Below are 11,417 nucleotides of genomic sequence, written 5' to 3' on the forward strand. Positions count from 1 at the left end.
TGCATTCAGGTGTCCATGTACTTTTGGCCATATAGTATTTAACATCAAATTGTTTTTTATACCATCACATCAACACTTACCCTTCACTTTTTCACTTGCTCATGAATTTGATGAAAATGTATTGGATGGAATTCTTTCATTAATTACTCTCCCTGTTGTTCCAAACCCGTAAGACTTTCGTTCATCTTCAGAACACAAATTAAGATCTTTTTGATGAAATCTGAGAGCTTTCTGTCCTTCAATTGGCAGCTACGTAAATACCACTTTGACTCTACAAAAAGTTCTTAAAGAGTTGAAATCGTACAGTAAAACTAATCCATGAGCGATTTAGTCAGAGAAACAATCACTTTATATGATGAACAGATTGAATTCAGGCTTTTATTCACATATAAACAATGATCTAATCACATCAGTTGTGGTAAACAGAAGCTCAAGAATGTTCTCTTGACGTGCGACAACCAATGAGGTTCATTCTCGTGTGTTACCAAGAGGTTTGTTTTCGCGCGTCAAGCGGGTTCGGTTGAGCTTTTGTTTGTTTGTTGGTCAATGTTTATATGTGAATATAGAGCCCGATCTCACGGGAAAACGTACAAATTCTACGAGGTGGCTTATTCGTACGAATTCATACGACCTGACTCATACGAATTAGTACGATTTTTGCAAAATAGTACATATTTTACGAATTGGCCAATTCGTATGAATTCATACGAATGACCTACCCCTGACCCGCCCCTAAACCTACCCATCACGTGGGTTTAGACAAATCGTACAAATTCGTACGAGTGAGGTCGTACGAATTAGCCAACTTTTTATCATTCGTTCGAATTGGTCATGAGATAGCGTTGGAATATAAGCCTAAATTAAATCTGTTGTTCATATAAAGCAATCATGTCTCTTCAGAAAATTTGGGCTAAACCGCTCATATGGATTAGTTTTACGATCCCTTTATGAACTTTTTGTAGCGTCAAAGTGGTATTTACGTAGCTGTCTATTGAGGGACCGAAACTAAAGGATCAAAAAGATCCTTTCATCAAAAAGATCTTCATTTGTGTTTCAAGATGAACGAAAGTCTTACGGGTTTGGAACAACATGAGGGTGAGTAATTAATGACAGAATTTTCATTTTTGGGTGAACTTTCATGGTTTTGTGCTCTACACATATGGGTCTGTTGATGTGTCCTCATATATTTGGCCTTGGCCATATAGTGTATGTATCACTGAATCTGTATGTATGAATGTACTCATAATGCTGTTTATACAGTATACAGTGGTAAACACCAACTTCCAGATAAACACATATTTATGCACAAAAGAAGAATGGAAATTTACATGATTTTCAAAATGTGAAAAGAGTGACCACAGGTCAGGAAGTACAGATTTTGAGAACCTTAGATGAATAACACAATACACAAACAGACATAGAGTGTAAAAAGCCATGTAATCCTCAGATTAAGCAGATTTTAAACAAATCAAGTAGCAAAGGCCAGGTAAACATTTACAAAGGTATTACAATATCAAAATGTGTCCCTCAATCTTTTCTTGAAGAGCTGATAATGCCTTAAAATAATTTTTACTTCCTGCTTTACTTGACATTTGGCAATGTATACCGTTTACATTTTATACTTTAACAGTCAAATTCTCTCAAAAGTGTGTAAACTCCTTTATTTGGCAGCTTAGTAAAAGTCTTTGGTATTTCTCCTTCATCCACCCATTTTTCCCCCCTGCATTTTCTGTCACAAAGTCACTGAACGTCCCAGATCTCACAGAGGAGGGGGGTGAACTTGTGGTCACTCATGCGCCATGACTCTAGCATTTCGGCGTGGTGGTGGTTGAGGGTGCGAAGCTCAGTTAGACGACCGAGAAGCCTTGCAAAGTGCTGGGGCTCCTGAGGGTGCTGTAGCTTACAGACCTTCCTCAGCACCTCCAACATGGGATCCTGCAGACGCTCCACTGCCTGCTGGTCTTTTACATATGGCCTGTCTGTGGTTAGATAGAACAGTTTCAGTCAAATGGAACACTTTTTTTGTGGCCTTCTAAAGCTTAAAACAATGACAAAAATGTGGTAGCTTCTCTATTGTGAACTTATTAATCATTAACCATTTAACTTATTATTAGAACAGAACAAATTGCATAATTGCTTATTACATAAGAACCAAAAGTGGGTTTTAGATAGTTTAAAGGTACAGTACGCAATTTCTTTGAAACATTGTTGATATTTGAAACACACCCCTCCCGTCATTGCTCCGCCCCCCAAAATGCACGAACATGCAATGCAAGAGTGGATGTCTCTTTATTATAGCTGAAGAGAAGCAAAATAATGCTTTGCGAAAAATAAAGCGAAGATGACGAACGAAAGAACAAAAAATGAACATCCAAAAAGTACACGAGTATATACAAAAAATAATTTGTTGTTATACTATAGCTCACATTACAAAAATAGCATCTTGGTTCAAAATCAACATATCAGAATGATTTCTAAAGGATAATGTGACTGAAGACTGCTGAAAATTCAGCTTTGCCATCACAGGAATCTATTACATTTTTAAAATATATTAAAATAGAAAACTGTTATTTGAAATTGTATTCATATTTCATAATATTACTGTTTTAACTGTATTTTTGATCAAATAAACACAACCTTGGTGAGCATAAGAGACTTTTTTTTTTTATCTTACTGTACCCAAACTTTTGCACGATTGTGTTCTTTTATTTTGCTCAAATAAGAAATAAACCAAACTAAACTAATTAATTAGCATTCTGCAACTTTTTATTTAGAACATTAAGTGACCGATCTGCTCACCTGGTGAGAGGATTGTGATGGCAGTATAAAGCATGTTCCTCTTGCATCATCTGCAGCTCCCCAATGCTTTTATAGAAGTTAAACATGGGTGTCATAAACTCTTCAGATATTCCTGAGGAAATAAAGCGATTCATGAAGATACACCAAGCTTTGCAATTATTTTCTAAATCACTCTATTGAAAGTCCAGTAATGACAACATGAAAACAGCAGTCATTTATTACCTCAGCCACCTGTAACCACTCCAAAACATATTTCTTAGAAGCTATAGTTACATTTAAAAATAACCTGCTGAGCCCAATGCACATTTACATATTACTAAAGTTAAATGAAGCATGCATTCTTTCACGTGGCACTAACCTCCATACATTTTACATTTGTTTGAGCTTCAATAAATAAATCTGAGTCATACTTTTAAGCATTCCGTTGTAAAACTGTCTTTGTTGAATGTATAAAATGTATTTGTTTTAGAAATTACCTGTTTCATTCTGGGGCCTCAGGGTGGCAGTGTTGCCTATATTTAAAAGCAACAGTGAATCACACAATTTCAGAATCCAGAATCCACCCATTCATCATTAAAAAACATTCATGGCTACATTTCATATGCACTATTTAATTACATGTTGTTGTTTTCCCTTTAAAACATGTAATATTCTTTAAACTGTGTAAGGTAATAAGACCTAATTGTTTCCAGATATTACATCTTGAATTTTCAGCATCATAAATTTCACTCATGTTTGGTTTGAATACTTTAAATCAGTGATTCCCAACCCCCGGTCCCCGGACCGGTGCCGGTCCGTGGACCCGTTAGTACCGGGCCTTGAAATATTCCCAGAATAATGTTTCTTTTTTTCTTTTTTTATAATAATACTAATTGTCTTTTTTATATGCTTTTTTAAGTGCTATGACGTCATGTTATTTAATCCAAAACCTAAACAATAAATAGATTAAAATGTGTTTATTTGAGCGCCTTGCGATTGCTTAGCAACGCGTCATATCTGAACGGACTGCAAAAAAGCGCGCTGCGCCTGAAGTGACAGGGAAGTGGAGAGATGAGCGGCCGCGATATTTTTTTCAATGGCTAATTTCATTGCGGACAGTTCTGGTAAAAGGAAAGGCGATGACCAACTCGAAAATAGCGGGAGAGAAAAAGTCACGCTTCATAAATACGATACCTCATACATTAGGTATGGATTTATGACAACAGGCGATTCCGTGGCACCAAATCCGTTGTGTGTTATTTGTGGTGAAAAACTGTAAGCTGGTTTTCGTTCATATTTGTAAAGCAGACCTTTTTAAATTTCGTTTTATTGTATCCTGGAATTTTTGTGCATTGTTTTGGATGCATATGTTTTTTATGGATGCTCAGGAAGAACAGCTGGTCTTGTGCACAGCTACAAATATAGTAATATCAATAAGCAGTTCATGCTCACATTAAAATAGTTTTGTTCTCATTGGTCTGATTTGGTATTTTTTGTTAAAGGTTAAAGTTTAATCTCTAATTTTATACTTTTAAAAATGATTGGCTGAAATCACTAAGTTATGTGTTTGCTATTGTATTCTGAAACTGTCTGATTGTTGAAACTGGCACTTATTTTCATACAATTAGCCTTTGTTGTCACCTGTTGGTGTGTGAAAACACTAAGTTGCTGTTGAAGTGATTGTCTTTAGTGGTTCTGGAGAGATTTGACAGGTGAAATGGACTGGTATTTTCATACAATTTGCCATTACTGCCACCTGCTAGTGAGTGAGTGCTGTGTGAGTTGCTTTTGAAGTAGACCTAATTGTATGGCAGTAAAGGGAAATATTTTGTGAACCGGTCTGAAAGTTTAAAAAGATTGGTATATTCATACAAGTAGCCTTTGTTGCCATCTAGTTCATTATGCAAATAAATGATAGGCTGTTACTGTTTTACACAGTGATATGTTCCAAACGATGCATCTTAAACCCTGTAAGACCCACGGTTGCAAATTTACAACATCACTTTTAACAATTCAGAAAAAATGCCTGCAAATGTTTTTTTCTCTCAAAACCACATTTACATTGTTAATGGGTCCTGTTGTTTGTCCTCACAATGCTATTGGATAGAAGAAGTGTTTATAGGTCCGGTCATCTGGCTATGAACTCACTCTACCTGCAAACTTCCCGCTGAGCTCATCTCCTTTTTTTGCATGACTGGATTTGTCAGGATTAAAGTAAGTAAAATTGCTTAAATATTTTTTGGGGTGTTTATTATAATGTCTAGAACATGTACATATTTAGTTATTTTGGAAAACTTTCATCAAATTTGATTTAGAGCTTGTTATGTCTATGTTGTAATTCGACAACGTTGGGTCAGAGTGGTAGTCAAAATAGCCTGTGCACCTTACACATTACATAAGGACACTGCACTTTTCAAATGATCACAAATTGAAAAAAAAATGTAGTAGAAATGTAGTGATTCATTGTAACTAAGCTCTAAATGTGTTTTTCTGTTAATTGTTTTACTTAGTTTATCTTAGACCATTATTAAACACATGAATAAATTGTATGGGATATTTGAAACTTCAGCATCTATAGCAGTATTTGAAACTCCCTGTATCTTTGTAGTTTTTTGTTTGTTTTTTAACTTCTAAATGATCCTGAGCCATTTTTTCTCAGTGTTGCCCAAGCAGCAGTTAGTAGCATTAGGAGATAGAAAAACAGATTCTGAATGTTCTGGAATTCTTGGGATGCCTGTTGCATTGTCCAGGGACAGGTGCGAATGGTCTTGAATGTGAACCTGTAAGTGCTCTGGGGGGATGCATGTGTTCCTTTAGTATGATAAGTAGAGAGCATAATAGGCTGCAATAGACAGTATTGTTTGAATGTATTGAAATGTTGATTATCACTTCATTGAAATTATAATACTTATGGGCATGCTAATGGAAATACTTAGATTTCTACCACATGGTCTACCACCCTGTCTATTCTTTCAGTTTATCTACTACAATGTAAGACCCATATGTATTATTCACATATTTAATGTTCACATATCTAATGTTAATTGTTCACATTATTTTTTACATTTTTCCATTTCAGAATGCCACCAGCGCAGAAAGGTCTTTTATGATGGATACACAAACACACTGTGTAGCAAGTGCAATGTTCGCCTGTGCTTAACAGATGAAAATAACTGTTTTAGGGACTATCACTGCAAGTGAACACAGACTGCCTTCAAACCACAGTTTTTTTTTTTTTTTTTTTTTTTTTTTTACGAAAAGTTTTGTAAATATTTTTTTCCAATATTTTTTATTAATAAATGCTTATTCATAAAACTATGATTGTTGTATGATTATTACTCATGATATATACTGTTATGGGGCTAAGTAAGCAATCAACCCTGCAAATGAATGCTTAAATGTTCTGTATATCTGTTCAGACAAAGTGAGTACAAACACAGAAGTTCTGCTCCCAACAATGCCCAACGTTGCAAATTTACAACATTTTCCTAAAAACTTACTAAAACGTAAAAAATCTGAAAACTCTTTCATTTCTACATCAGAGGCCTCCTAAAACAATATCTGGGAGGTCAAAAAAAAATTTGCTAATTTTTTTCTATATTTGGGTCTTACAGGGTTAAAATTGACAACTGGTCCCTGGAATTTTTTTTATGAATATGCTGGTCCCTGGCACAAAAAAGGTTGGGAACCCCTGCTTTAAATGATATACTATTTGCCTGTGCGATAAGGCAAAGACAAAAGGCTGAGTAATTAATGACAGAATTTTCATTTTTGGGTGAACTAACCCTTTAAAAGAAATATTCATATCTTGTGATGGTAAGTTAAAATATATATAACTTTATTGCAGACACAGGTCCATATAACACAACATACAGCATAAAAAGGGAGATACAAAAATACATAAAAATTCCATAATAGCCTATAGAATATACAGGCTATTACACCAGTGTCGTCTAAGCCTCGAAGAGTATCTATAACAGCTTTTCAGAGGATTGACAAGGGCTTCAATTATATGGTTCACTGAATTGTCCAATCGACACATAAAACCAAACATCAGTTGCCTTAAGAGTGCCTCACAGGTTGGCACTCTATTGGCCACAAACAAATGACTGGCACTATGCCACCTAGGGACACGGAGCAGCAACCTCATTGCATCATTGTATGCTACCTTTAGCCGCTGCATACTCGTTTTCTTATAGTTAGACCACAATTGAGCAGTATATAGCGGTGTGATATAGGTTCTAAACAGAGAACACTTCACAGAGTCAGAACACATATAAAACTTCCTTATGAGCATATTGGCTTGAGCATAAATTTTACAGCGCTGACGGTATAGGTCTTTGTCATCTGTCCAGTCATTAGATATAACATGACCTAAGTATTTAACTACCTCACACACAGCAAGAGGGCTGTCTGACAAATAAAAAGTCGGAAAAGTTGATTTATTGTCCTCATTGCTTCTAACTACCATTATGTGGCTTTTCTTAGTGTTATATTTAATATCATAATCTAAGCCATATTGCGAGCAGACTTTCAGCATCTGCTGCAGCCCAGCGCTGTATGGACAGAGCAGGACAAGATCGTCTGCATACATTAGATGATTAACAACAGTGTTACCCACAAGACAGCCAGTTTTTAACCTATTTAACTGGTCTGACAGATCATCCATATAGACATTAAATAAAATAGGAGACATAATTCCTCCTTGTCTCACTCCATTACTGACATGAAACGGAGCAGATACAACATTATCCCATTTAACCTGAAACGTTTGATGGGCATACCAAAACACTAAAATTCTCACTAAAAATATAGGAGCACCTCTATCAAGCAATTTTACAAACAGTCGTTCATGATTGATTCTATCAAATGCCTTTGACGCATCAATAAAACATAAAAACATGGACGACTTCAGGCTGTTATACCTGGACACAATCTCTTTAAGAGCATAGATACACAGGTCGGTTCCATGCTTTCTTTTAAACCCAAACTGATTGTCAGTAGTAAGAACATACATTTCTAACTTTGTTAGCAGTATTCTCTCCAGTACTTTAGACAAGATACTGGCTAATGCAATTGGTCGATAATTGTCAATACTGTTAAGCTTACCAGCCTTGTCTTTAAGCACAGGTAGTAACAAAACAGACATAATAGCGTTAGGCAGGACACCATGAACCAAACAACCATTAAAACACATGGAAAGCAAAGGACAGAGCTTATGGCTGGCATATTTTAGATGTTCTGCATTAATACAGTCCATACCGCAGGCTTTGTTGTTCTCCAACATGTTAATGGCATCATAGATATCTGCTACCCTAACCATCATATCTGCTGAGAAATCAGTATGTTCATGATTGATTCTAACTGAGTTACTTTTGACACAATTAAATAGGTCACAGTAATGCTCACGCCAGAGCGCAGCTATTTTTTCTGGGCTACTAATACCTTCAATAACAGCCGGTAAGGAAATTGTACTGTTATTCATAATTTTGACCTCTTGCCAAAAATCAGTAGGGTTGTTTTTCTGTAACTTTCTGGCTAGTGAGTCTGCTCTCATTGTATTTTCATTTTTCTTAATAAAACGTAGTGCATACTTAACTCTAGCATTTGTCATTTTTTTTCTATCTAACAATTCCCCATGTCTAGGTCTTCCTGCCTCTGACCAAAGTCTAAAGGCCTCTCTTGCCTCAGCATACTGCTCAGCCACAAACTCATTCCACCCAGGTCTAATGTTAAACACCTTACATTTTCTTTTACAGAAAGGTTCACTGGAAACATTAAGACATTTCACAATACCATCATACATGGCACAGAGTTTTTCAACATGTAGCACATCCTTACAATTAATGTCTGAGCACATTAGGGCATCATAAGGCAGAGGAATATTATTTAGAAAACTTTCAGTTCGCAATGAGTATTCAGCCACCTCCTCTTTACTCAGCTTTGACCAGTCAAAGATTAAAAGATTATATCTCTAATTTTAAGCTGTTTGGTTACATTTATTATTTAAATGACATTTAAAAAAACTAAAACAATTTGTCAGTGAGGCATAAGAAAAATAAAATTAATTTAAAATCCATTCTTAAAATAATATTTCATATCTTTTGTAAGAAATGTATACAATTTGACAAAAACGAGAAATAATATCATCAGGGGTCGTGACCTTGTTGCTTTGTGTTGTCTGTTAGGTAGGTCCGAGCTGATCTGAATCTGGCCTCGGATCCCCACAGCTGTGCGTTTCCACATTCAGTGGGATTCTCTCTCTCTCTCTTTTTATTTTATTTTATTTTTTATTAAATTTTAGTATAGATTTTCAGTGGGATTCTCGGTAACAGCAGAGATGGAACTGATGACTTAATCTGTTGATCAGCTCAATCCGAACTATGGAAGGTAAAAAAGTCTAGGCCTATAATTTTTTTTTTAAATGACCTATCGTTTCCTAACAACATCTTCTTCAGCTGTGATCGCGTACAGCCCGTTTAAACACTTCAAAGACGTTTGAAACTGCATTGATTTGGACTTAAAGACGATGGTAACCAATGGAATACATTGTTAGACGAAAAATCCAGAAATGTTTCCTCAAAAAACATAATTTCTCTCCCACTGAGTAAAGAAAGTCATGGATATATTGGATGGCATTGGGGTGAGTAAATTATTAGGACATTTTCATTTTGGGGTGAGCTAATCCTTTAAAGTATTATACAGCATTAAAGATTTCAGTTTGTACCTTTGGTGCAAAATACATAATGGCGCACTGATATATTTTTGAATAATTACTTGGAGTTGTTTGAGAATTATTTTTGACGTTTTCAACAGTGCCAAGAAGTGACATTGAAGACTTTTGATAACGATAATGTATTTTTCTACAGCAGCTGGCGTGACGTTATGGAGACCAAGCAGTGGTGTGTCCTGTTTACTTGGGCTGGTCACATGTCTGGGCTGTGTAGCGTCCCTCAACATCCCCCCAATGACTTCAGGCCCACGCTTGGCCTTTTCCGCCACACGTAGCAGCAGCGTGTTGGGTGGCACTCAGCGGGTCGTGACCTTTGACCGCCTTCTCGTCAACATCGGTGATGACTTCAACCCAGATACAGGCGGTTTCAGATGCCGCCTGCCTGGTGCGTACTACTTCTCGTTCACCGTGGGAAAGTTTCCCAAGAAGATGCTGTCTGTCATGCTGGTGAAGAACGGGATGGAGGTGCAGGCCATGGCGTACGACGGATACCAGAACCAGGGTCGCAAGGTGCAGAGCCAGAGCGTGATGGTCAGTCTGAAGCCCTTGGATACGGTCTACCTTCTGCTTCAGGAGAATCCCGACTACGCCATCTACAGCAACGTTGGACCATACATCACATTTAGCGGTTATCTCGTCTACCCAGACTCCACATCATCTGTTGGAGATCTCAGTAACCACCTATCTCCTCCAGGCCTCCATATTCCAGGTTGTCCTCCCCCTATAGATGCCCATTATGACTGAAGAACAACCATTGAGGAACCACGTTCTGCATTTTCAGTGGCAAGAACATCATCAGTGCTGGGTGAAAGCAGAGGCCATCGGGAAAGAGAAGCTCTCACGTTTGACGTGGAATATGTTAACATAGGCGGCCACTTTAACAAAACTTCTGGACGTTTCACCTGCCACTTCCCCGGTGCGTACTTCTTCGCGTTTACTGTGGGGAAACACCCTCGTCGGGCGTTGTCGGTGAAGCTGATGTTGGGCAGAGGGGAGGTGCGGGCCATGGTGTTCGACGAGGACTTGTCGCGGAGGAGAGAGATGCAGAGTCAGAGTCTGCTGTTGTCACTGAAAAGAGGAGACAGTGTCTGGCTGTACAGTCAGCAGGATGACGGATACGCCGTTTACAGCAACCAAGGACGCTACACAACATTCTCTGAATTCCTGGTCTATCCTTTTGCCGATTCCATGAACATAGGCAGAACTTTCCCCTGAGAACCAGTACTGAATAATTCATAGCTCCGCCTTTAACCTTTTGTTTTTGTACTAAATTTGCCAATACATTCGGTCCTCTAACATAGTGCTATTGTTATGTGCTTTTACACATCACAAATTATTATGTAAATATTGTATAATTTTTTCAGGTTAAACTTAAAGAAATGGCAACAACTTTCATTAATGACATTAACAAACATTACATTGCATATGGTTAGCAGATCACTAGTGAATGTACATATATTCATGTTTGAATGTAAATTAACTATTGATCTAAGCTTATCATATTTAGTACCTTATTATTGAAAGCTGTTATAAAGGCTTCCCATTTTTGTATAATTGTTTAGAAAGACATGCTACTATGACTCTCTCATATTGTTAGAGGCAAAATGCTCTACATAGACATAGTTGGTGCTGATTTTTATTGTACCATTGTATTTACTATTTTGGATATAAACTAATCTAAATAAACTTTAACTTACCATGTGTGTGTGTGTTTGACCAACATTGTGAGGATCAATATAATAAGTGTAGGAAACCTAATAACTTATAAATGTATTTATATGTCAAATTGCCATTTAAACATTAACAAGTAAACACTTCCATCGGCCTTTCTACAATTAATTAATACATTAATTTAAATGCACCATTCATATGTCACATCAATGATGGCATAAAACTGTGATCTATT

General features: G+C 36.8%; 1 pseudogene across 1 annotated transcript; it reads left to right on the top strand.

Annotated features, from left to right (window-relative positions):
- The first annotated feature begins 9,655 nt into the window (after positions 1-9,655).
- LOC307160603 (complement C1q tumor necrosis factor-related protein 4-like) lies at positions 9,656-10,726 on the top strand (annotated as a pseudogene). The gene has a single exon. The product of its transcript is annotated as a complement C1q tumor necrosis factor-related protein 4-like (transcript).
- Positions 10,727-11,417: the final 691 nt, after the last annotated feature.

This window comes from Squalius cephalus, assembly GCF_949319135.1.
Source record: "Squalius cephalus genome assembly, chromosome: 6".
Classification (NCBI taxonomy): domain Eukaryota; kingdom Metazoa; phylum Chordata; class Actinopteri; order Cypriniformes; family Leuciscidae; genus Squalius; species Squalius cephalus.